This window comes from Lepus europaeus, chromosome 1 (assembly GCF_033115175.1).
Source record: "Lepus europaeus isolate LE1 chromosome 1, mLepTim1.pri, whole genome shotgun sequence".
NCBI lineage: Eukaryota > Metazoa > Chordata > Mammalia > Lagomorpha > Leporidae > Lepus > Lepus europaeus.
In genome coordinates, this window is record NC_084827.1 from 34,543,549 (window position 1) to 34,569,106 (window position 25,558).

Sequence of the window (25,558 nt, forward strand, 5' to 3'; positions counted from 1 at the left end):
AGTAGAAGATGGGTCAAGTGCTTAGGCCCCTGCCACCCAGACGGGAGACCCCTAAGACGCTCCTGGCTCCTGGTTTTGGCCTGACCCAGCCCTGGCATTGCAGCCATCTAAGGAGTGAATCAGCAGATGGAAGAGCTTCCGAGCTTCCGAGCTTCCTCTCTCTCCCTCTCTCTCTCTCTCCCTGTCTCTAACTCAGACTTTCAAAAAACAAATAAATCTTTAAAAAATTACTTCTAAGACTGCTTTGATTTTATTATTTATTCTTTATTTTAGTGGGAAAGTGACAAACAGCCACCAAAAGAGAGAGAGAGAGACAGAGAGAGAGAGAGAGAGTTCCCCTGCACAAGTTCACTACACAAATGTCTGCAATGGCCCGAGTTGAGCTGGGCTGGGAATTCAATCCAGTTCTCCCACTTGGGTGGCAAAGACTCAGTCATTTCAGCCACCACTGCTGCTTCCCAGTATTTGCATTAGCAGGAAGCTGGAGTGAGAGCTGTACCTGGAATCGAACTCATACTTGCATGTGGGACGCAGCTGCCAAAACATGCATCTTAACCACAGTCATAAGCCCACCAGTAAGCACCTTATATTTAGAAAACAAACACAATACCAAGAATCTATTTCTCAAATACATGTTTTATTCAACAGCTTTATGTAATCATGTATTCATGTGCGTGTTCTTCCTATGAAATCTTTGCCTGTACTGACATTGTAGATTTTGTATCCGTTTTAAGTAGTAGTTGATTTTTTGGCATAAAGATATCCCCTTTAAAAATGTTTATTTATTTATATTTATTTGAAAGAGAGCAAGAGATAAAGAGACAGAGACAGAGATCTTCAGTGCCCTGGGTCACTCCCCAAATCTCCATAATAAACAGGTCTGGGACAGACTAAAACCAGGATCAAGAATGTCATTTGGGTCTCCAGGTGGATGGCAGGTAACTAGGAGCTTAAAATTTTTGTTGATCTGTTCAATGAACCAGGTTATGATTTCAAAATTTTTTCTATGTCATTGAATGTCTATTTCGTTGATTTCTAATTTTACTTTTCATTTTTTTTTTCAGTGTAGATTTAATTTGTCTTGTTTCTTCTAGATTCCCAGGATAGATTCTTGATTTAGAACCTTTCCTTTTCCACGTATAAAGATTCAGAGATAGCACTTTCCCTCTAAACCCTGGTTTAACTCTCTATCACCAAGTTCGAAATATTCTATGTTAAATAGCACTCAGTTAAAAATGTTATCTGTACTTCCATATTTATAGCAGCTCAACTCATAATAGCCAAGATATGGAACCAACCCAGATATCCATCATCTGGTGACTGGATAAATTGTGATACATGTACATGAAGGATATTACTCAGTTGTAAAAAAAGAATGAAATCCTTTTTCACAGCAAAATGGATGCAATTGGAGACCATTATGCTTTATTAAGTAAGCCAGTCCCCAAAAGACAATTGTCATATATTTCCCTGACTTGTGGTAACTTAAATAGAGTACAAAAAAATGTAATGTGTTTGAGTGAAATTGACATCTTAAAGTTTGATTATTGTTTATAGCCCTTGTCTTATACTCCTAAGGAACAGTGTTTTTTTTTTTTTTTCTATTTATTATTTGTTGAATTCTTTGTTTAGTGGAAGGTTATGCTTGTGATTATAAAGCAAATTAAGGAGCCGGTGCTGTGGTGCAGCGGGTTAAAGCCCTGACCTAAAGTGCCGGCATCCCATGTGGATGCCGGTTCTAGTCCCAGCTGCTCCTCTTCTAATCCAGCTCTCTGCTATGGTCTGGAAAAGCAGTGGAAGATGGCCTGGATCCTTGGGCCCCTGCACCCATGTGGGAGACCTGGAGGAAGCTCCTAGCTCCTGGCCTCGGATCAGCACAGCTCCAGCCATTGAGGCCATCTGGGGAGTGAACCAGCAGATGGAAGACCTCTCTCTCTGTCTCTACCTCTCTCTGTAACTCTTTCAAATAAATAAAATAAATCTTTAAAAAAATAAAGTAAATTAAAAGATGTTATTGCAAAAATTAAAAGAAAGATAAGAAAGGAAGGAGAATGGGGGTGGAAGGGAAAGAAGTGAAAATAAGGTGGGAAGTATCATTGTGTTCTTAAAACTGTATATATGAAATACGTGAATTTTGCACCCTTTATATAAATAAACATTTTGAATTTTTTTCTAACTTACTTTGAAGGATTAATATCCAAAATGCATAAACAACACAAAAATCTCAACACTAAAAATACTATCAATCCAGTTAAGAAATGGGAAAAGGATCTAAATGGACGATTCTCAAGACAAGAAATACAAATGGCCAATAAATACATGAAAAAGCTCTATATTACTAGCCATCAGGGAAATAAAAATCAAAACCACAATGAGTTATAACCTCATCCTTGTCAAAATGGCTGTTTCCCAAAAGATTGAGAGCAACAAATGCTGGTGAAAATATGGAGAAAAGAGAATTCTTATACATTGTTGGCAGGAATGTAAATTAGTGCAACCACTATGGAAAACAATATGGGAAGTTCTTAAATTAGAAAATGATCCAGCAATCCCACCCTTTGGGTATGTAGCCAAAAGGCATGAACTCATTGTATCAAAGACAAACATTTTTTCACCATGTTTATAGCAGCACTGTTTACAGTAGCCATAAAATGGAATTAACCATGGTGCCCATCATCTGATGAATTAGTAGAGAAAATGTAGGATATGTGTGTATATGTGTATGTATATATATATATATATATATATATATATATATGACTATACAATATATATAATATGTATATCCAATAATGTGTTTATGTAATATATATTATATTATTACATAATATAAAGAAAATATGGTATATATGGTGGAATATTATTCAGCTGTTAAAAATGAAATCCTATCATTTAGTTGGAATTGGAGGACATTATATTGAGTGAAATATGGGAGACACGGAAAGAAAAATATTGCATTTTTCTATTGTAAGTTGGATTCGGATTTTAAAAAAATTAAAAATACAAAAAAGAATGTGTAGCTGTTTTGTCAGTTGTTGAGATAGCTTTTCTTAAATATCCTTTGTGAGACATAGTTCTCTTTGGAGCTCTTGCATTTCTATATATTTTACTGACTGTGCCAACCACAAAGCTCTGATCTCTGTTTTGCCTGGGCCATTTCCTGGGGTTATTAATGCCACTCATAAGCTTGAGAAATGAAGTGCCAGTCCCAAACCACCAGGAAATCAACATACTCACTGCTTGGTATAACAATATTAGACTCAAAGGCGGGCATTATGGCACAGCAGGTTAAGCCACCACTTGCTACATCAGCGTCCTCTATGAGCACCAGTCTGAGTCCCACTTTTGATCCAGCTCCCTGTCAACATGCCTGGGAAGGCAGCAGAAAATCACCCAAGTACTTGGGTACCTGCCACCCACATGAGAGACCAGATGGAGTTCCAGTTTCCTGGCTTCAGTTTGGCCCAGTCCTAGCCATTGCAGCCGTTTGGGAAGTGGACTAGTGGATGGAAGATTTCTTTCCTTCCCCTCTCTCTGTAACTCTGTCTTTCAAATAAATAAATATTTAAAGAAGAAAGAAGCATGTTCCTCAGTCTAGCTATTCCTCTGACACCTTGTGTACCTATCTGAGGCTATGTGGTTCCCCTTTGGGACTTGGGGGAAAGGAGAACTAATGCTTTTATGCTAATACTAATATCCTTTGCTGTGAAGAACAATATTTTTCTACAAATCAGAAGTCTTATATTTTCTGCCAGCATCCATGAAACGATACCTGGCTAGTTTAATATCTTGTAAGTAGGGCAAAAATCAAATTCTGAGCTTCAGATTCTTCTATGACTATAGAATATTTATTTTCCTAATAATTCTATCAATTCTTGATGAAGAAGCCATATTTGGTAATTTCACACGGTTAGGAACTTGTGTCATCTTTAGCAGCTGATGGCTTCTAGGATCAGAAGGCAGGCCCCTGTTGACAACTTTAAACGTTGGGACTCTTAGTCAATCAAAAAAATTAATTCTGCCAACAACCCAAATAAGCTTAGAAACAGATTCTCCCCCAGCAAAGTTTCTGGATTAGAAGTCAGCCCAGCTGATAACTTGATTGTAACTTTATAATTCTGGAAAGAGAATTTAACTAAGCTGTGCCTAGATCTGACCCATAGGCACAGTGAAATAATAAATGTATGTGGATTTATGCTACTAAATTTGTGGTAATTTGTTATGCAGCAATAGAAAGATAAAAGTCTCTATCTATTGTGTTTTTCTTTTGTTTACATTTTAATGTATTTATTTTACTTATATGAGAAGCAGAGAGGCAGAGAGCTTCTATGTACTTTTTCACTCCCAAATACCCACAAAGGCCAAGACTGAGCCAGGCTGATGCCAGGAGTCAGGAATTCAATCCAGATCTCCTACGTGGGTGGCAGGGACCCAACCACTTGAGTCATTACCAGCTGTCTCCAGGGATGGCCATTAACAGGAAGCTGGAATCAAGAGCAGGGCCAGGATGCAAGCCTAAGCACTCTGTGATAGGATGTGGCCAAAAATCCACAATTGTCTTTTTCTTAAGAATATATCGGTTTTCTAATTCTTTGTGTAACAAGTAATCTTAGACTAATCATGAATATTGTTATGTAGGTTATATTATGAAAACTCTATATTCTATCCTAACCCTTTGAAAAGTTTCAGTATTTCCTTTTTTTGACAGACAACAATCTCTCTGCCTTTCAAGTAAAATACATACATACATACATAAATAGGTGATTTTGTTTCAAACTGCAAATACCACCCACCTGTGGCCATCTGTAATCAAAGTTCAATTTTTTGTATTATGCACAGTTCAGAAATTAGGGCAGAACTTCTACCCAGAACCAAGTCTTCTTTTTCATTTCTTTTCTCATTTTCAAGATTACCTCTCATTTTCCTGTGGCAGTATCTGCTTTGAGCTTCGTCTTCAGATTTCCTGGACCAGAAAGACCATGTTTTTCTCGTAAAACTTTAACAGCTTTCAAAAACCATGATACACTACAACTCACTCCACTACGCCATTTTTTCCTCTCACATATTGACTCCTCACCCAAATCTTAGTCTTTGCCTTTAGTCTTTAACCATAGTCTTTGGGTATTTTTTTGTAGTTTCTCTAAAATTTATAGCTATAATCTGTGGGAGGCTCAGCTCCTTAGGAGCTCATTCCTCCAAAACAGATTGCCAAGTCTTTACTTTGATCAATAGATGACAGGTGCAAATATATTCCAAGAGCTTCATTTTATTAAATGTGAGTTGTATTATCCAATCTAAATAATTTCTATATTTATAGACAAGCTAATGTTCTATAACAAAATGCTACTCATTGCATTACTGTTGCAGTACCCATGAACTCATAAAGGGTTGCTAAATTTGTGGTGTATATTTAATATGTATTTGAACTTACATGGTAATGTGTCTCTTTTTGTTGCTTCAGTATATTTAGTGAATGAGTATTAACAAAACTATGTATTCCGCCTTTTGGAGTCCTACTACATATTGAGCCCATAACATGTGTTTATTATTCTTCATTCATATTCAGAGCATATTTAACAACAGTTCCTTTGGAACCATTATCCACATATGATGTGAGTGCATATTAACAGTAGAATACATTTACATATTATGAGCTCATCATATTGAATGCATAGTAAAATATTTCTAAAATATAGTTATAATATTCAAAAGCTATTTACTTAAATACCTTACAATTCTACCACACATCTAATGTTACTTCTAACCTGTGTGGTGGAAATTAGCAGAAAATTCAAGTTTCCAAAGGATCATATGATGAAATCAAAAAAGTTTTTCTTTCTCCTTTTTGGATCATTCCCACTGACATCCTCCACAATAGAATACAATCTATGTGGATAAAATAATCAGCATCTTTAGCTGTAATGAACATTTTAACTATGAGCTCATTGAAGAGCTCTTATTTTCTGTTTAATCAATTTATTTATTGAGATACAGAGAGAGATAGAGACACAAAACAAAGATAGAGCTTCCATCCATCCATTCACTGACTCATTCTCCAAGTGATCACAATGTCTAGGGAGTGGGGGCTGAAGCCAGAAGCCAAAAACTCAGTCTAGGCCAGCGCCATGGCTTAACAGGCTAATCCTCCGCCTTGTGGCGCCGGTACACCGGGTTCTAGTCCCGTTTGGGGCGCCGGATTCTATCCCGGTTGCCCCTCTTCCAGGCCAGCTCTCTGCTATGGCCCGGGAGTGCAGTGGAGGATGGCCCAAGTCCTTGGGCCCTGCACCCGCATGGGAGACCAGGAGAAGCACCTGGCTCCTGGCTTCGGATCAGTGAGATGCGCCGGCCGCAGCGGCCATTGGAGGGTGAACCAACGGGCAAAAAGGTAGACCTTTCTCTCTGTCTCTCTCTCTCACTATCCACTCTGCCTGTAAAAAAAACCAACCAAACAAACAAACAAAACAAAACAAAACAAACAAACAAACAAAAAAACCTCAGTCTAGTTTTCCCATGTGGGTGGCAGGGATCCAACTACTTAAGCCATCTCTGCTGTCTCCAAAGGTGTATATTAGCTTAATTGGGAACTGGAGTAGGTAGTGAAAGCTAGGAACTCTGATTTTGGATGCAAGAATCCTCACCAGTAGATTAACCATTATGCCAAACACCTATCCTCAGAGCTCATATTTTTAAAGGTCTTATAACAGATGCAAAAGTTTTGATAAATTTTTTTAAAATTTATTTTTATTAATAGAGAGGCAGAGTTAAGAACGAGAGCAAGAGCAAGAGAGAGAGAGAGAGAGAGGTCTTTCGTCTGCTAGTTCACTCCCCAAATGGCTGTAACAGCCAGAGCTGGGCCCATCTGAAGCCATGTGCCAGCAGCTTCTTCCAGGTCTCCCATAGGGGTAACAGGGCCCAAGCACTCAGGCCGTCTTCTACTTCCCTCCCAGGAGCATTATCAGGAAGCTGGATTGAAAGTGGAACAGCCCAGACTCGAACCAGTGCCCACACTGGATGCCAGGGCCACAGGCAGAGGCTTAACCTACTACCCTACAGCACAAGCTCCAATAAACTTCTGAAATTCCCCAAATTCTGCAAGATGTAGATTAAATGAAATTTGTACGCATTTAACAAATCACATGGTATTATAGCTAATGAGGTATCCATTGAATAAAAGAATCCAGGAAAGACCTTTAGTTTTCTGGGAAATCTTTGAAGGCAAACTCATCGTTGAGTAAATAAAATCAACAAAAACTATAAGTTTTGTGTAGCTTTAAATATTTGGATAGTGTTATACAGTCAAAGGCCGAAGTCTAATTGACTTTAAATACCTTAGAAATGCATCAGCCTTCTAGAAAAGTAGAGTATTTGGGTTAGTGTTGTGGCGCAATAGGATGAATCACTGGTGGGTATGACCACGTCCCATATCAGAATGCCAGTTCAAGCCCTGGCTACTGTTTCCTGCTAATATACCTGGAAAAGCAGTGGATGATGGCCAAGGTACTTGAGTTCTACCACCCATGTGGAATACACAGATGGAGTTTCTGGATCCTGGCTTCGGCCTGTCCTAACACCAGCTATTGCAGACATTCAGGGAATAAATCACTGGATAGAATATTTTCTGTTTGTCTGTCTCTCCCTCTCTCTCTTTCCCCTCCTCCTCTCTCTTTCTCTCTCTCAAGTAAATAAACAAATCTTTTAAAGAAATAAAAGCAGAGTATTTATGTCTCATTATTTTATTATCATAATGAAATCAAAGTTTACAAAAGCACTAAATGAAAGAGTCAGATTACTGCATTCACGAGTATTAAGAATATGAATACCCCAGGCCGACGCTGTGGCTCACTTGGTTAATCCTCCACCTGCAGCGCCAGCATTCCATATGGGTGCTGGTTCTAGTCCTGGTTGCTCCTCTTCCAGTCCAGCTTTCTGCTGTGGCCCGGGAGGGCAGTGGAGGATGGCCAAGGTGCTTGGGCTCCTGCTCCCACATGGGAGACCGGGGAGAAGCACCTGGCTCCTAGCTTCGGATCGGCGTAGCTTCGGCCGTGGCAGCCATCTGGGGAGTGAGCCAATGGAGGAGGAACCTTTCTCTCTGTCTCTCTCTCTCTCACTGTCTATAACTTTACCCCCCAAAAAATAAAAAAAAAAAAAAAGAATATGAGTACAGAATCTAAGACATCTAGTTAGAAGGCCCCAATTTTGTACTGCATTCTAGATAATATTGCACCAGCCAGTAATAACTCATGGTGCTCATGTGACTCATACAAAATGTCAAATAGCAAATGTTTAATTCTGTGAGTAACTATAACACTGTATCTGGGCCAGTGCTGTGGCGCACTAGGTTGGTCCTCTGCCTGCAGCACCGGCATCCCATGTGGGCCCAGTTCTAGTCCCGGTTGCTCCTCTTCTGGTTCGGCTCTCTGCTGTGGCCTGGGAAGATAGTGGAGGATGGTCCAAGTGCTTAGGCCCCTGTACCCATGTGGGGAACCAGGGGGCAGGGGTTGCACCTGGCTCCTGGCTTTGGATTGGCGTAGCTCTGGCCGTGGCGGCCATTTGGGGAGTGAACCAACGTAGGGAAGGCCTTTCTTTCTGTCTCTCTCTCTCACTTTGTAACTCTGCCTGTCAAATAAATAAATAAGAAAATCTTTAAAAATTAATGTTTCAGCTGCAATATAAACTTTCACATCAGTCCGAGAAAAAACACTCTTTTAAGTACAAGACCTTTAAAAGTATAGAGAAATAACCTTTTTTTTTTTTTTTCTACATGATGATCCAGTTGGCACCAAAATCATCAAAAATATCAAGAATATTTCTGGGAATAAGTGTTAAAAGAATGAAATAAGATACTTATCTTAATATGTTTAGATTTTAATGGAAAACAGAGTGATTATTACGAAATCATGGAAGTCTATACCACTTTTATCCCAAATATGGCTTATTTTGTTTTCTCTAAGCAATTAGTCAATCCCATTGGACTCGATTTTGAACTCTTTCTTCACGTGAAATCTTCTCCAAAACCATGTGCAAAAGAGATAAATAACAATGAGTGCATCACTTTAAAATCTGTTATTGATTTAGAGAAAGCTTCTTAGTGTCTAGCCTAATCTTTCACGTACTTCTATGCAACTGGAGGGTTGAAACAAGCAATCTGAAAACAGTGCACAAAATTCTAAGCCCCTGAGTTGAGGTGACATGTGCATTATACAACTAAGTGTACTTTCTGTTTCTTACAAGGTGCCTGGCATGCAGTAATCACTCTGAATATTTCATAATAAATGAAACAAATTAATATTTGACTGAGTGAAATAAATGAATGGCAATGACTGTTGGGGTCCAACAGGTAAAGACCCTGCTGACGATGTGTGCAATCCATAGCAGAGCATGAGTTGAAGTCCCAGTTACCTTTATCCTGATTCTGCTACCTCTTCATATGTCTGAGAAGCACCATATGATATCTCAAGTACTTAAGTGTCTGCCACCTATGTGCAAAAACTGAATGGAGTTCCTGGCTATGGTTTCAGTCTGGCCCAGTCCAACTGCTGTATCCATTTGGGCAGTGAAACAGTAAATGGAAGATATCTTTCTCTCTCTCTCCCTCTCCCTCTCCCTTTCTCTTTCTCTCCCTCTCTTTCTCCCTCTCCCTCTCTCTCACTTTTTTACTCTGACTCTTCTCCATGCCACTTTGCTTTTTCAAATAAAAGGAAAATAATGATACTCTTAAAGATAAAGATCTCCTTTAAAAAATAGAAAGAATGACATTTATAGTGCAAGACAAGGATCCTTGGACTAGATGAGAGTGATGAATTTTGAGTTCTTTTCAAAATTCTGCTTTTACCTTGCAACTTTGTCATCATCAGGACTTGTGACTGTGTTACTTCATCTGTGAAACTGCTTGACCAGAATCTGTTGGCTTCTAAGTTTTTTCTACCAGTAAAAATCATATACCAGTACAACCTCATATGTCATGAAATATTTCTTAATTGATGACAAAATAGATATCCCAAATTATTTTTTCAAACTGTTATAAAATTTTTGAAGTATATAGGCAGTGGAGATCCATAAAAAATGTTCTCAGATATTCAGATCTTAGCTAGGAACTATGGATTGTCACATGTTCCGTTCTTCTGATTTTTATCATTTCACTTGTCATCTTAGTACTTAAAAATATCATTTGATTTCATTTTATTTTAAACAAAAATGGAAAGATGAAGTAAAGGATGAGAATAGAAATGACAGATGGAGACAAATAATTCAATTCCTATAATTGTCAGGTTTCTACCCTATAGAAAGAATGACAAAATTCTGGAAAACTCAATATAGACAAGTGATCTTTAAAAGTGGAAATCCACCAGGAAAATAAAAACTGAGATCAGGTTGATATTACATGACATGAAACTAGCTCCTTGAGAGCAGGTACCCTGATTTGTTATATTTATTTCAGTCATTTTCCTATATTTTCTAGAATGTATCTTAGTATCAGGCAAATATACTTAGTACATGTAGATTAAAAATAATAAAAAAAATAGAAAACAAGTAAATTTTTGATAGGACATATCATGAATGCATATATTTCATAATATTTAATTTATGAAGCAGTACATTAGTTCATTTAATTCAAGTCAATTTACTAAATACACAAGAATACTTGCTATCACCTAAGGATTCTACTATGTGGAATTTTGTAACAAATAAGATATGGTTCTGCCTTATGTTGCTTGACACATATGCAAGGTAACATGCAATGAGAGAGAGAAACTGCAAGGCAATAAAATGGTATGTATGTGCATAATAAGGTTTCTCCAAAATTCCCACAAATAAATGGGTTGTGGGACAGTAAGAAGAAGCTACATATTTTATTCACTCACTACCTCAGCTCCACATAGTTGCCACTGCCTCTTGGCTCAATCATGATGCTACAGGAAATGATTTATCCGTTCACCATCAAGCTCATTCTTATTAAAGCAATATCATACTGTACAATTAGTAGTCATCTGAAGTCTAGCCCTGGCAAAAAGCAGCAAAAACATTGTCTTATTTCTTTAACTTTATCAATAGCATAGACATATTGAACATGTTTTAAATAAAGCATTCACAATAGTTAAGTATATCGGACCTTTAACATCCAAGCACTGTGTGTGTGTGTCTTGGGGAGGGAGAGATACTAATTTTGAATTACATGTAACTCTTACTAATTCTTATTCAAGTTCCCTATTCTCCTTGGCCACATTTTGTACCTGTGTGCATACCTGTATCCCCCTTTTTCTTTCTTCTTTTTGTCTATATATTCTTTTAAACAATTGTTTTTGAGAAGCTACCACAAGAATCTGTCTTCCAACAGCAAATTCTCTATTTGAGGACTCAGAACTTAATGATAGTGACTGCAACTGTGTACTGAACTAATGCAAAATATGATAAAACACATATGGATTAAGTCTTTTCGTAACTTTGAAATGTTATTAGTTTATTTCTAATACTTCTGTCTAATAGCTTCACTCAAGACAAAACTGGCAACTCTGAATCTGTCATTCAACTTTCTCATTTACTCCAATTACTCATCTTTGTCTTGATTTTCTTGCCCCTTGGAGTTGCTCCTTTATTCCTCTGAATACCTTGCTCACTACTGAGCATCACACAGGCTCACGCCAAGCCTCTACTTAATAAGTTCTTTTCCTGCTCTCCATCTTCCCAAAATCTCTCTATCCTACTATTTTCACCCATCATTGTACTTCATATAGGATTCTCCATTTTCTGAATCACATATTCCTGAATACTGAGATGTAGAGAAGACCATCAATGGCCAAGGTATTCAATAAGTGAATTATCAAAAATTTGAGATTAGAAATAAGTATCAGATAATGATCAGAGTTTTGACAAAGAGCAATAGCTATATCCATTTCTCCTCTTATAAAGAGAGGCAGCTTAGGAAAGTGGGAAAGACTGAGGGTTTTATTTCAAGCTATTTTGGCTACATACTCTGTCTCTTATCTTGGATATTATTGTATTCCCATAACTTAATATGTCTGTAGCACAATATTCACCTTGCAGGGTGGTTGTATGGATAATTTAACCAATATTTAGGAAATTTAAGGTATATATAATAGTATTTGTAATAAAACAGAATTATGTCAGTAACACCAGACACTTCAGCAGTACTAGCGAAAAGAGGGCTTCAAGATACAAAAGTGAAGGAACAGATCTCTGGAGAGAAATTTTCTGGAGATGAAAAGAAAGATCAGGAAAGGGGACAAATTGGCAGTGAATGTAGTGGCCTGGAGAGTCCAATATGTGGACTTTCACACAAGAACATAAGTGTAACTTAAAAATTTACACATTCTTCAGAAGCTTATATACTATAGAAGAAATACAAACTGGCAAAGCCCATTCAAAGATCTCTTTGAATCTCAATAGAAAATTGTAAGGAAGAATTTACTCTTTCCTTGAACTCCTGAGACTAAACTATGGAACTGACATTCTTACTGACAAAGTTATATGAGAAATATGATTAATGTGAAGCACTGATTTTCACATATCAGAAACATCATATGTACAACCTTATGCAGAAACACCTGGCAAAACTCATCATTTGAAAAATAAACCTCTGCAACGTATTATGCAATATGAAACTGTTTATATGGTTGCCTCGTGTCCAGGACTCCTGTGAATCCAGGGACTTGAGCCCTTTCTACCATCTGTATTAGGCACATCTTCAGTTTTCACCTACAATGTAAGCAATTAGAGAACCCCTTTTCATATATCACAGCAAAGGCAGGCTCTCAGAAGGCAGCCTACCTGTGTTCTGGTCTGGGTACTGCTTATCCCCTTAACTGCTGAACAATGAACAACACAGAAGAAGGAGGACTACATCCATTTGGCTTGAATAGGTCAACTTTGCATTGCTTTCTCCCTCATGCATTGTACAACAGCTCGGGGGATAATGTGGCAAGTGCCAAACAGATGAAGCAAATTTGATGGGAGTAGAGAGAAAGGAAAGGTTGTTTTTGAAAGAACAGAGTAGACAGCAACACATATTGGAGAAGAAGTTAAATGCTTTGTTAGATGTTTCAATCTTAAGTTTAAAAACATCCATTCCAAAGTTGAAAATTGGAATCTAGGATTCATGACAGATTTATGTCATGAATTTAATTGTCCAATTAAACCAATTTACACAAAAGTTTAGCTGTGTGGCCAAGAAAATAATGTCTCAACATCCCTGTTTTCCTATCTTCAAAACTGGATAAATAGTATATAATTAGTAGAGGTTTTGTGGGGATTGAGAATTCATGTAGGTATCTTTCTTTGCCCAGTTCTTATCAATTAGTGAGTCTTAGTATCAGTACCCTAATTGCTGTTAGAGGGTGTTTGGCTGTTTGCTATGCTTGAAGAATTGATCCTTTAATGGAAGTGAATGAAGTTGTCAAGATTGAGCCACTATCTGCAGCACCAGCCTTCCATACGGGCACCAGTTCGAGTCCTGGCTGCCCCACTTCTGATCCAACTCCCTGCTAATGTGCCTTGGAATGCAGAGGAAGGTGGTCCAAATACTTGGATCCTTGTACCCATGTGGGTATCCTGGATGAAGTTCCTGGCTTCTGACTTTGGCCTGGCCCAACCCTGGCCATTGCAACCATTTGGGGAGTGAACCAGCAGATGGAAGATTCTCTCTCTCTCTCTCTCTTTCTCCTCTCTCTCTCTCTCTCCCTCTCAGTCCCTGCCTTTGCCTTTCCTTCTCTGTAACTCTTTTACATAAATAAATAAATCTTTTAAAAAAGAAGATAGTAATGGTACTGATATCTAGAGATAAAAACTTACAGTGCTTCTGCATAGACACACTAATTGAAACTGTGTATTGATAATAGCTAATTGAGAAAGATAATGTAACTTTTTAAAAGAGCAGAACACGTAATTGAAAGTCATGGGGTAAGACGAGGATTAGAATTTAATGCAGTAAATGGAAAAATAAATCAGAGATGTTGAAGAGGGGATTAAGGGGCAATGAAATCTTTCCTTGGGTTCTTTCTCCTTCTCTTTATATTTTGGGGATTAAAGCCTTCTCTCCCCATTGTAATATGATCTCTGGGGTTTCCAATCTTTGTGTTCTACCTCATGGTCATAGGGATGAATGTGCCCTTGACTTGAGCAATCATAATGAACCAAACTTGATTCGAATGCCTGGCCTTCCTGGAGATTTACAGAGAGTTACTAAAAAGAGAAATTCTTTCTCCCTATGATTAACAAACAGTAAGAACATAACAAATTCTGCCGGTTGAAGGGTGAGTGTTCTTGCAAAGAAGGAGCCTGAACCACAGGAGATGGTGAGAAGACAAGAGCTCTATCCATTTATGGAATGAGTCTACCTGAGGACAGAATCGTCAGCATTCTTTGCAGTTCTGTGAGTGGATATGTTCCCTTTTTGCTTAAGCCAGTTTGAACTGGCCTGTTTTTTACTTATCACCAAAAGTCCTTGTTGATACAGGAAACCAATGTCAAAGGTGTCATATATGTTACTGTGAGATCAAGGGGATCACCAGTAATTTCTGAAAGCATAATTAAACTGTACACCTGAAGATAAAAGCTAGTTTCTAATGATTTATTTGTTAACAACTAGGACTAGAAGAACGTTTTAAAAACCTCTTCTTGATCTTCCTGATCGTCTCTCCCAAGCATATACACTCAACAGAATCTCCATATAGATTGTACACAGAAAATAAACTAAATTACCAGTCTTTAAATACATATCAATTAGCATTAAGAAAATATATTGTGAATATGAGCAATATAGGAAGTTTAACTTTTTTCAGGCTAAGTATTCTGTTCAGGGACTAGAAAATCAGTTCTTAGTTACAAACTGAAGTTGTATAGTCTTTCAAAAGCTAGGTACTGAAAAAATAAAGCTTATTTGTGGGCAACATACATTCTTAGAACTCAAAAAACCAATGTACATTACCCTTTCTTTAATAAAAAGGGATAGTTGTTTTCTCATACTATTTGTTGAACTCTTTACTTAGTATAGAATTAATATGTGTATAAAGTTAATTGAAAATAAATCTTAGTAAAAAACTAGAATAGCAATAGAAGAGGGAGGAAGAAGAAGGGTGGGAGTGTGGATATAGTAGTAAGAATTACTATGTTCTTAAAGTCGAATTCATGAAATGTGAAATGCATGAAGTTTGTATACCTTAAATAAAAAATTTCTGGGAAATTTTTGATTTATTAATTTGAAGGCAAAGCAACAGAGAGAAAGAGGGGGGGACACAGAGAATAGATCTTCCATCATCTGGTTCATTCCCCACATGGCCACAACAGCCAGATCTGGGCCAGGCAGAAGCCCAGAAGCCAGAAACGTCTTGCATGTTGGTGGCAGAGGTCCAGATACTTGGGCTTTCCCAAGTGCATTAGCAAGAAGCTGGGTTGGAAACTCAGTAGTTAGGGCATGAACCAGCAGTTAGATGTGGGTTGTCAGCATTGAAAGGGGGCCTAACCTCCTGTGCCAACAACACTGGCCCCAAATTACCATTTCTAGTAGATCTAGTCAGAATAAATTAAGGGACTGGATCAGTGGCTTAGAGAGTGAAGCCACCTCCTGCAGTGCCAGCATCCCATATGGGCACCTATTTGAGTCCCAGCTGCTCCACTTCCTATCCAGCTCTCTGTTATGGCCTGGGAAAGCAGTAAAAGATGGCCCAGGTCTTTGGGCTCCTGCACCAGCGTGAGAGATCAGGGAGAAGCTCCAGGCTCCTTGCTTTAGATCAGCACAGCTCCAGCCATTATGACTATTTTGAGAGTGAACCAGCAGATGGAAGACACTTCTCTCTCTCTCTGCCTCTGCCTCTCTGTAACTATGCCTTTCAAATAAATAAATAAAAGAATGAATTAAATAGATAGTTCAATGGCTCAGGCTTATATTTTTATATTTGAAAGCTACTCTATGAAAGATAACTCACTGCATGTAAGCTTCGACAATGTGGAAAAGAGAAATCATATGTAGTGTGAGAAATAAAGAAATAGATTAAAGAACACTTGAAACTATTTTTCTCAGTTGGGATTGTCATGTAGAAGGTAAATCTTTTGCTCTGAGTTTTTTTTTCTTGCTCCAGGTGATGGAATTAATCACTTCATTGCTCTCTGGGGCAAAGCAGGAATCCCCTTCTCACTCTTAGGAGTTTTTTTTTTTTTTCCTGAAAAAACTTAATAGGACTCAAAAGTAGGCTAATGTGCAAATCTAATAATTTCTTCACATCAAATGCTTTGTAGCCTGAGTCCAAATCTAGATCAGTGAGCATTTTATTCTTGCACTTTGTGAGTGCGAGTTAATTGGTGTCCTTCCCTTTCCCTTTTGTCTCTATGTCTGGTGATCCCATTGAGGCTGTGCCTGGGAGTATCAGTTCGGTCTATTCTTACTCTCTGGTCATTAGCACCTAGATGGTACACCTTTAGCTCAGAACACTCCATCTCAGAGCCTCAGAGCATGATTTCTCATTCTTCAATAGACTCGTTACTTGCTTTATAAAATTACTAATTTTGATTGAGTTTTCTGATATGAGCACATATTTCAGGAATGTATTTGTTAAAGGTTACTGGGCAATAGAAACTTATATGTGAAGATATACACAGAATGCTGTCTGAATGCTAGGTGCTTAATGTTCTGTTAAAATTATATCTGATTAGAATGACCATGGCTCACTTAAATGAAATGAAAGTCTTTGAGAACAACAATAAACAAAAAATTATCTTTTTAAGCAGTTATTCATGGAAATCTTTTAAGATTTCTGTAAATTTATAAGGTATTTCTTATAACCATTTTTTTTATTTGACAAGTACAGTTAGACAGTGAGAGAGAGAGAGACAGAGAGAAAGGTCTTCCTTCCGTTGGTTCACTCCACAAATGGCCGCTATGGACGGTGCTGAGCCGATCTGAAGCCAGGAACCAGGTGCTTCCTCCTGGTCTCCCATGTGGGTGCAGGACCCAAGCACTTGGGTCATCCTCCACTGCCCTCTGGGCCACAGCAGAGAGTTGCGACTGGAAGAGGAGCAACCAGGACAAGAACCCGGCACCCATTTTACAACCATTTTTTAAAACTGAATGCCCAGAAACATTTGTTTCATAAACAACACAAAATACATAGTGGTGGGTTTATACTGAAAGAAGAAAGAACAATGTCTCTGCATGAAAGAGTGATTCTGTTATATAATTAGAAAAACAAAATCTACAGTTAATTGTGCACCTTTGGAAAAAAAGACAAATTTTAGAGAGTTACTTACTATTTTATTAAAGTCACTTAATACAAAAAAAAAAAAAAGATAAGCTTTATGTTAACCAGTATCTCATGTACTGAATATTCTCCAGATGAGGTTATCTCGGCAACTTGCCAATAAAGTGGAATATGTTGAAATAATGAAACATAAATTAGCCTAGAAAGTAAGACCATGCTTATACATTTGTATTTATAAAATATAAACCTAAGTTAAATTTAACAAATCTTAAATGCCAAATAACTTAAAATCTTCAGAGTGGGCTAGATCTATTCTGTATTAACTTTGAGAGATCTCCAAGGCAAATTATTGAGTGAAAGAAGCAAGATATAGAACAACACCCATATATATTGAAATCCAAGTGCATAAACATGTTATAAATGAAAATATTTAAGCTATTAATAGTACTTCTGGAGTTATTTTAAGCAAAGTGACTAGAAAAAGGGAGTTGGAGAGGGCCAGCACTGTGTTGTGGTGGGATAAGTCCCCGCCTGCAGTACCAACCTCCAATATGGGTGCTAGTTTAAGTCCCAGCTGCTCCATTCTGACCCAGCTCTCTGCTAATGTGCCTGGAAAAGCAGAGGAGGGTGACTCACATTCTTGGATGCCTGCATCCACGTGGGAGACCTGGAAGAAACTCTTGGCCCTGGATTCACCCTGCCCAGCCCTGGCTGTTGTGGCCATTTGGGGTGTGAACCAGGGGATGGAAGACCTCTCTCTCTCTCTCTTCTCCTCATTCTGTAATTCTACCTTTCCAGTAAATACAATAAATCTTTTGAAAAAAGGAAAAAGGAGTTGGGGTAAAAGAGATTTCCTTTTTTATCCTGTATTTTTTATTATATTAAATCTTTTAAAATTGCTTAATTTGCTTATTGGAGGGAGAGAGAGAGAGAGAGAGAGAGAGAGAGAGAATCAGAGAAGGAGACAGAGACAATGCTCCTGTTCACTGCTCCACTCCCCACATGCCCAGGGCTGGTCTGGGCCAAAGCTAGAATCCAGAATTAATTCCAGGCCTCCCATATGGGTAGCAGGAAACCAAGTGCTTGAGCCATCACTTACTATCTCTCAGCATCTGCTTTAGCAGGAAGCTAAAACCAGGAATTAGAGTTGGGAGTCAAATCCAGATAGTCTAATGTGGGACACGGGCATTCTAACTGGAATCTTAGTCACTAGCCCATCCTAACTGGTATCTTAGATGCTAGGGCAAATGCTCACCCCATATTTAATCCTTTATATTGAGAATGTGTTCTTTTAAGATTTGGGTAATCATAATTTTAACCAGTATCAAACTTCAGTCCTGTAACTGTTTCCTTGTACATTTATGTAAAATATGTAATAATATGGAAACTAATTTTATAAAGATTCTAATATTTTATGAAGTTCAATTCCCCCAGGGGATATGCAGATGACTAATTGGCTACGTTTTCTCTATATTTTTATCAACCCAAGTGCCAGTATTGTGTTCTACAGATAATGAAGACTGTTGATTAATTAACAAAATAGAAATAAAAAATAACTAAATTAAGCATGTGTCTTGGTACAATTTAATAATTTTTATAAAATAAATAGGTTCAAGTGATACAGTTCTTTGAAAGTTTTTTAAAAACAATTTTTAAAATCTGCTAAGTGTTTTATCAAGCTTCATTTCAAAGCTCTGTCAAACACTTGGAAAGGAATTATATATATAGTACTATACTTCTAATGATTGCTGATTGTTTTGGAACTTATGTGAGTGAACTTGAACATCTTTTCATTTGATTATTGTTTACAGTCCTTGCCTATTTTCCTACTGGATCTTGATCCTTTTACTTTTTATTTGTTGAACTCTTTGTTTAGTAGAGCCATCAAGCCTTTGGCTGTAATATAAATTAAAGATGTGTTATCTTAAAAATAAGTTAATTAATTAAATTGAAAAAAAGTTGACTTTAAGATTAAGTGAAGCAGGACTGACAATGTGGTGCAGTAGTTTAATCCTCTGCCTGCAGCGCCAGCATCCCATATGGGTGTTGGATCTAGTCCTGGCTACTCCTCTTCTGATCCAGCTCTCTGCTATGGCCTGGGAAAAGCAGTAGAAGATGGCACAAGTGCTTGGGCCCCTGCACCCACTTGGGAAACCAGGCAGAAGCCCCTGGCTTCTGACTTCGGATCAGCCCAACTCCAGCCATTGAGGCCATTTGGAGAGTGAGCCGGTGGAGAGAAGACCTTTCTCCCTGTCTCTCCCTCTCACTGCCTGTAACTCTACCTGTGAAATGAATAATAAATAAAATCTTAAAAAAAGAGAAGCTTCTACATTCATTTGTTGAAGAAATAATTAACAAGTACTTACTCTGTGCCAACGGTGGTTTTATAAGGTGCTAGAAATTCAATGATGAACAAGACTGAGTACTTGCTCTCATGGAACATGTTCTTGAAATTGAACAAAAGTACCTCCAATAATCCAAAAAGCTCAGATAAAGGTCAGGATGATGACATGAAGGATTCCCACCTATGGTACACCCCGTCAAGCCCATTTTGGACCCAGTGACGAGGTAAAGTAGATTTCAGAAGTGTGTGACACTAAATGTTGAAGCCTCCACCCACCTGCTTACCACCACGGAGTCTATTGTATAAAAGGTAGAAATCTCTAGTTCTGGGTTCTGCCAATTTAACTGATCCCTCCCTCTGCAAAGGCATCTTTGACTGTTGAAATGCCAGTGCTTGAAGAGAAATGGATGCAATGAGGGCATATACATCCAGCCCCCTGCATCCCCTGCATACATTTTATGGCATATCTGCCCTGGTGATGTGTGGTGGAATGAGAAGGCCATGCCAAGATGGCAACTGGCAAGCAAGCATCAGTTACTCAGGAATGGCTTCAGAACCCACCTGGCAAAGGAGCCTGCCTGGCAACAGGCTGTGATTGCTTATGACATAAACTGCCCCTTGACCAGATTGACTGCCTCAGCTATATAAGCTGCTGCACCAACTGAAATAAACAAGTCAGCAAGCTGCTCACCTCTAGTCCACTTTCAGCTAACTCCTGGTGTCTGTGTCATGACTCTGCACCTCTCACCCCCACCACGCTTCTCCTCTCAGGACGAATCCACAGCAACAGTGGTGTGCTGGGTCAGTGGCATAAATCAAAGAGAAAAAAACTTCAAGCTGTGTCACAGGGATTATTCTTGTTGATCTTGGAACCCAGATCAGCATTTGTGTTCTCTCCCAGGCTCAAAATTCATCAGCAGACACAACTTTGTCATTACCTCTAATGAAATTAGGGCTAAAATTCTTTTCATGAGACTTTCAATAAAAAAAAAAAAATATTTACTAATTAGGGTCCCTCAAAGTCAAGAGAGGTACATCAGTGTTCTAGTCTCTAATATATTAAAAAATAAAGGAAGGAGGAGGAATACCAAAATTTTAAGACATTTAGAATATATGTAATGAATTAATTTTTTTTTTTTTTTGGACAGGCAGAGTGGACAGTGAGAGAGAGAGACAGAGAGAAAGGTCTTCCTTTGCCATTGGTTCACCCTCCAATGGCCGCTGTGGCCAGCACGCTGCGGCAGGTGCACCTCGCTGATCCGAAGGCAGGAGCCAGGTGCTTATCCTGGTCTCCTATGGGATGCAGGGCCCAAGCACTTGGGTCATCCTCCACTGCATTCCCAGGCCATAGCAGAGAGCTGGCCTGGAAGAGGGGCAACCGGGATAGAATCCGGTGCCCCAAATGGGACTAGAACCTGGTGTGCCGGCGCCACTAGGTGGAGGATTAGCCTGTTGAGCCACAGCGCCGGCCATGAATTACTTTTTATCACACACATAAATCTCATATCAAATAAAAATGTTAAATGTCTAAGTTTGGTGACACTCGTTAGTGTTGACCTTTGCCTTTTACGCTGGGCTCAGAGCAAGTGCATGGAGCGTGTGAATCACCTCCTTCGTCATACCCATGAGTACCTGTTCATATCCACCTTAGTGGAAATTTTATAAAACAGCAAAAATGCCCTGTTTCCTTATTTCTTATAACTATTCTCAATAAAAGTAAAGGGCATTTTAAGTGTTTTACCAAGGAGATTCTACAAGTTAGAGTATTTTAAAGAAAAACAAATTGTGTGCTCTTCAGACTGATAGGTTCAAAACACAAAACCATAGACTAAAAAATGCAGATTTCCAAGCACTGTCTACAGGGATTCTAATTCAATAGATATAAGATGGTGTCTGGATAATTTGTGTCTTCAAAAGATTCTTCAGATAATTCTAATGAAACAATGGGTTTGATAACCACAGTCTTTAACTAGACATCTTCAGTGTACCTTATTTTAGGTAGACTAATCTATTATTAATAATTTGATATATTCTTCTAGACCTTCCCCACCACAGAGTATAATGCTTTTGTTAAATAGATATAATCACAATGTAATTCCTTTTTAATTTTTCTTTTTTGAAGTTTCAATGCACCAGTTTTTATTGACTCCAATCTTCAGTCAATTCCTTGAGTGATAATGCATAAACAATTTATTTAGTGTACATTACATTTATAAGCACAAAACACAAAGGTAGAATTTTGAGCAAACAATTTTAACTAAGACATTATAGACTGTGATTTTTGGATTGATTAAAGCTTTCTTTTAAAGATACAGTAATGATATTAGCCAAAGCCACAATCTCTAAGAAGCTTAACAAATTAAACTGAAAAGAGAATTCCAACCACTTTTTTGTATTATGATAAAAGATTTAGACTGACCATAAGGCTCTTTAGAAGAGGATTCAAAAACCTTGAGAAAATTGTGGTTTATCCATCTTTTACAAAAATCTTGACATGGAATAGTCAAGATTGTGTGGTAGGAAAAAACATGCAGACACACAAATTTAAGAGATTATGCATGGAAGAAATGATTGTGGAAGATACTTTTTCCTTATTAATATTTTATACTAACTAGTCCATATTTTTACAAGAAGTTTACTATTTATTTTATTAAAATATGTATAAATACAATTCATTAGATTGAATTAAAATTTTAAACAACTGACAAAGACAACAATGCTTGTCTCAGTGTGTACATTCATTGATTAGTTACTAGCATTAAAATGAATGATGTCTAAAGTGGTTCAGGTGAGGAGAAAGACCTCTTAAATAAATCTAGGATATTCTAAAGAGCTGTAGCTGCCCTGTTTACAGAATTTTCTGAGGCAAAAACACAGAAACACCAGTAAGCTTATGCAGAGGTTTTACAACAGATTAAAAATTCATTTAGATCATTAATGACTCTCTTAAGACCAAATAGCAAATGAAAATCCAATTTAATATCTGTTAATCATGACATAAATGTAATGTTTCTAAAACCCATAGGTTTTTCCAAAGAACCTGATCAGTGTAAATATGATTGAATGCTTGAATACAAGTCTTCAATTTGTGCTGTTGAAATACTTTCTCGTGCTGTCCTCTCATGGCCAGATGCCTCCAGTTGCATCAGTGTGCAGTAGACTGTCAGTGCAACACGCTCTGAGATTCTGAAGCATGCTTTTTTCATCCAGATGTTTTAATTGCTTGCAGACACATCATTGACTATTAACAATGATGATTGAAGAAAGGCATTACTTTCCAAAGTGAAGGTCAATTTTAGATTTTTTTATTACCTTTGGTTTTTGTCTCATTTCATTTGATTCTGTATTATCTTATGACAAGAAAATGAAACAAAAGGAAAAGGAAGTTTACACACATTTTATTTTAAGTTACAGTTTATATGAGCATCAAACATGAGTGTTTTATTTAATTCTTCCAGTTGATACCTTTCTGGTTTCCTGAAATATAATACCCATTAATCCCTGTTTGCAGACACCTTGAAATATTTATTGAATAATACAATACAGATTCTAAAACATAATCTTCTTTTATGAATACTGGCACAATTTCACCCAGCTCTGTGGAAGATTTAAGAAAAATGGCAGGGCAAGATCAGACATTGTTTACATCTCACCTCCAGCAAGATATAACTTTACTCTTGGCTGACCTTTAAGCAAAAGCAATGGTTATGTAACCAAGTAAGCTAAAAACTAAACAGGAAAAGACAAGCAAGGGGTCACAGAGCCAGGAATGAACTACAAACTTACTCTATTTGTTAAACTTAGATTTTTATCATATTGTTCAAAGAAACACTAAAGTTCCCCAAATGGAAAAATGTGACCAATATTTCATCTTTGCTATCTGAATGTATACATAAATATTTTAGTATTAAAAGAAGTTATTTAGGAGTCTACTATAAAATTCAATGTGGTATTTTGTAATTTTATGTATTATTACTCCTAGACAAAATAAAATTTTTGAACCCACTGCATTCTGTCTTTATATATATATTGGCTAAAATTAATATCCAAACTATATTGTTTCTGAAACATAACTTTTGAGTTTTTGAAAATAAACAGTTTTATCTTTGCAAAATTTTAAGTGTAGTCTTATTAGAAGACAGGAAAGTCGTTTCTTAGAGTCTTTTTTAACTTTATAATTTGCAGCATATAAATCATGCCTACAACATCTACATTTTAAGTTCCATAGGAAAAAAAAATCTTGCCAAGGAGAAAAAAAAGAAAAGAAGTAGTACAACATAGAAATACTCTGAGGTTTTGAAAGTCTTGCTTTTTGTAATATATAAATGCCTTTAACAAATTAATGCTTCTTTTTGATGTCCCCATATTGAGTATATAGAATAGTTATCTAGCATACTTTTATTCTTGGGTTAATATAATTTTAATATATCTATAAGTAATTCCTAAATTCACTTAAACAATGAGGCTATAACACAAATTGCTATTGAAAGAACATGAAGAAAAAACTGTAAATGAGAAATAAAATTACACTGAAAGTATGTGTATATGAATTGAATAACCTGTTAAGTTCTGGGGATTCACAGATGAACAGGAAGAGAGTGATTACAATCTAGTGGGCAAGATACAGATATGTGCTAAACAATTAAAATGCTGTAGATAAGCAGTATAATGGAAATCATATTCAAGTACCCAGCAACAGAGACTCCTAAATGAATCTTGATTAAAAGGGGGTTATTGGAGAAGACTTCTTGTCTAAAAAGGAGCAATAATGATCCAAAAGCAATGTAATTCATAGAAAAGATAAAGATAGCTTTATATACCTAGAGAATGGTGATCAGGAGATGAAGGGCAAGACAAAAGGAAAAAAAGCAGATCTGGAAGAACCTTGGTATACAGAGTTTAAAAGTTCTTTCAAAGAATAGAATGGACCAACAAGCACACCAAAGAGTTAAGATGGTTTATCAGCACTGTGGAATGAGCACTCTGGTGTGTTTGGAGAATGAATTCAGAGGAGTGAAGGTTGGGAGCCTATGGTGTTGATCCAAGTGATAAGAAGGGAGGGGAAAAATAGATTTAGGAGTCTTTAGGAGCCATTGGAGTAAATGTGCACAGTGGGGGGAAGTAAAATAGTCATGACATTCACTGAAACATGAACATGGAAAGATGATGGAAGTGTTAGGAGGGAAGATGGTAAATGCAGCTTTAGACATCCTGTGTTTTTCTAAAAATCATGGATATGGATGTCCAATAAGCAATCTGACACATGGGAAAATCTGTAAAGGCATGGAGTTTTGATATATGAATGAGTTTGCTTAAATTTTTTTAAAATATATCTTTGGAAAGTCATGATTACAGAGAGAGAGAGAGAGAAAATCTTCAATCCACTGATTCATTAAACAGATGGCCACAATGGTCAGGGAAGAGCCAGGCCAAAACCAGGAACTACGAGCTTTATTCAGGACTCCCATGTAGGGTGGCAGGAGCCCAAACATTTGGGCCATCCTCTGCTGCTTTTTCCAAGCTATTTGCAGGGAGCTGGACTGGAAGTGGAACAGCCAGGACACAAATCAAGACCCATATGGGACATGGGTGTCGCAGGCAACGTCTTTGCCAGGTATGCCACAGTGTTGGCCCCTTAATTCCTTTTTGTTTACATAAAGAGATCAGTTTCTATGTATTTCATGTGTGCAATTTTAAGCTCATAATGATACTTCCCACCCATATATATTAGAATTTTTGTACTGTATATGTTATCTACAAATCAAAGAAAACTTACAATATTTGTCCTTTTAGGCTCTGGTTTATTTCACTAAGCATATGGTATTTTTAAAATAGTCATCTATTGCAAACATAGTTATGCAACTCAGTGAATACAACCATCTAAATTCATTACATTTCATGCTTTTAATAAAGTGGTAGTAGTGCTGACAATGTGGCGTAGTAGGCTACGCTTCTGCCTGCCACACCCTCATCGCATATGGATGCAGGTTTCTGTCCTGGCTGCTCC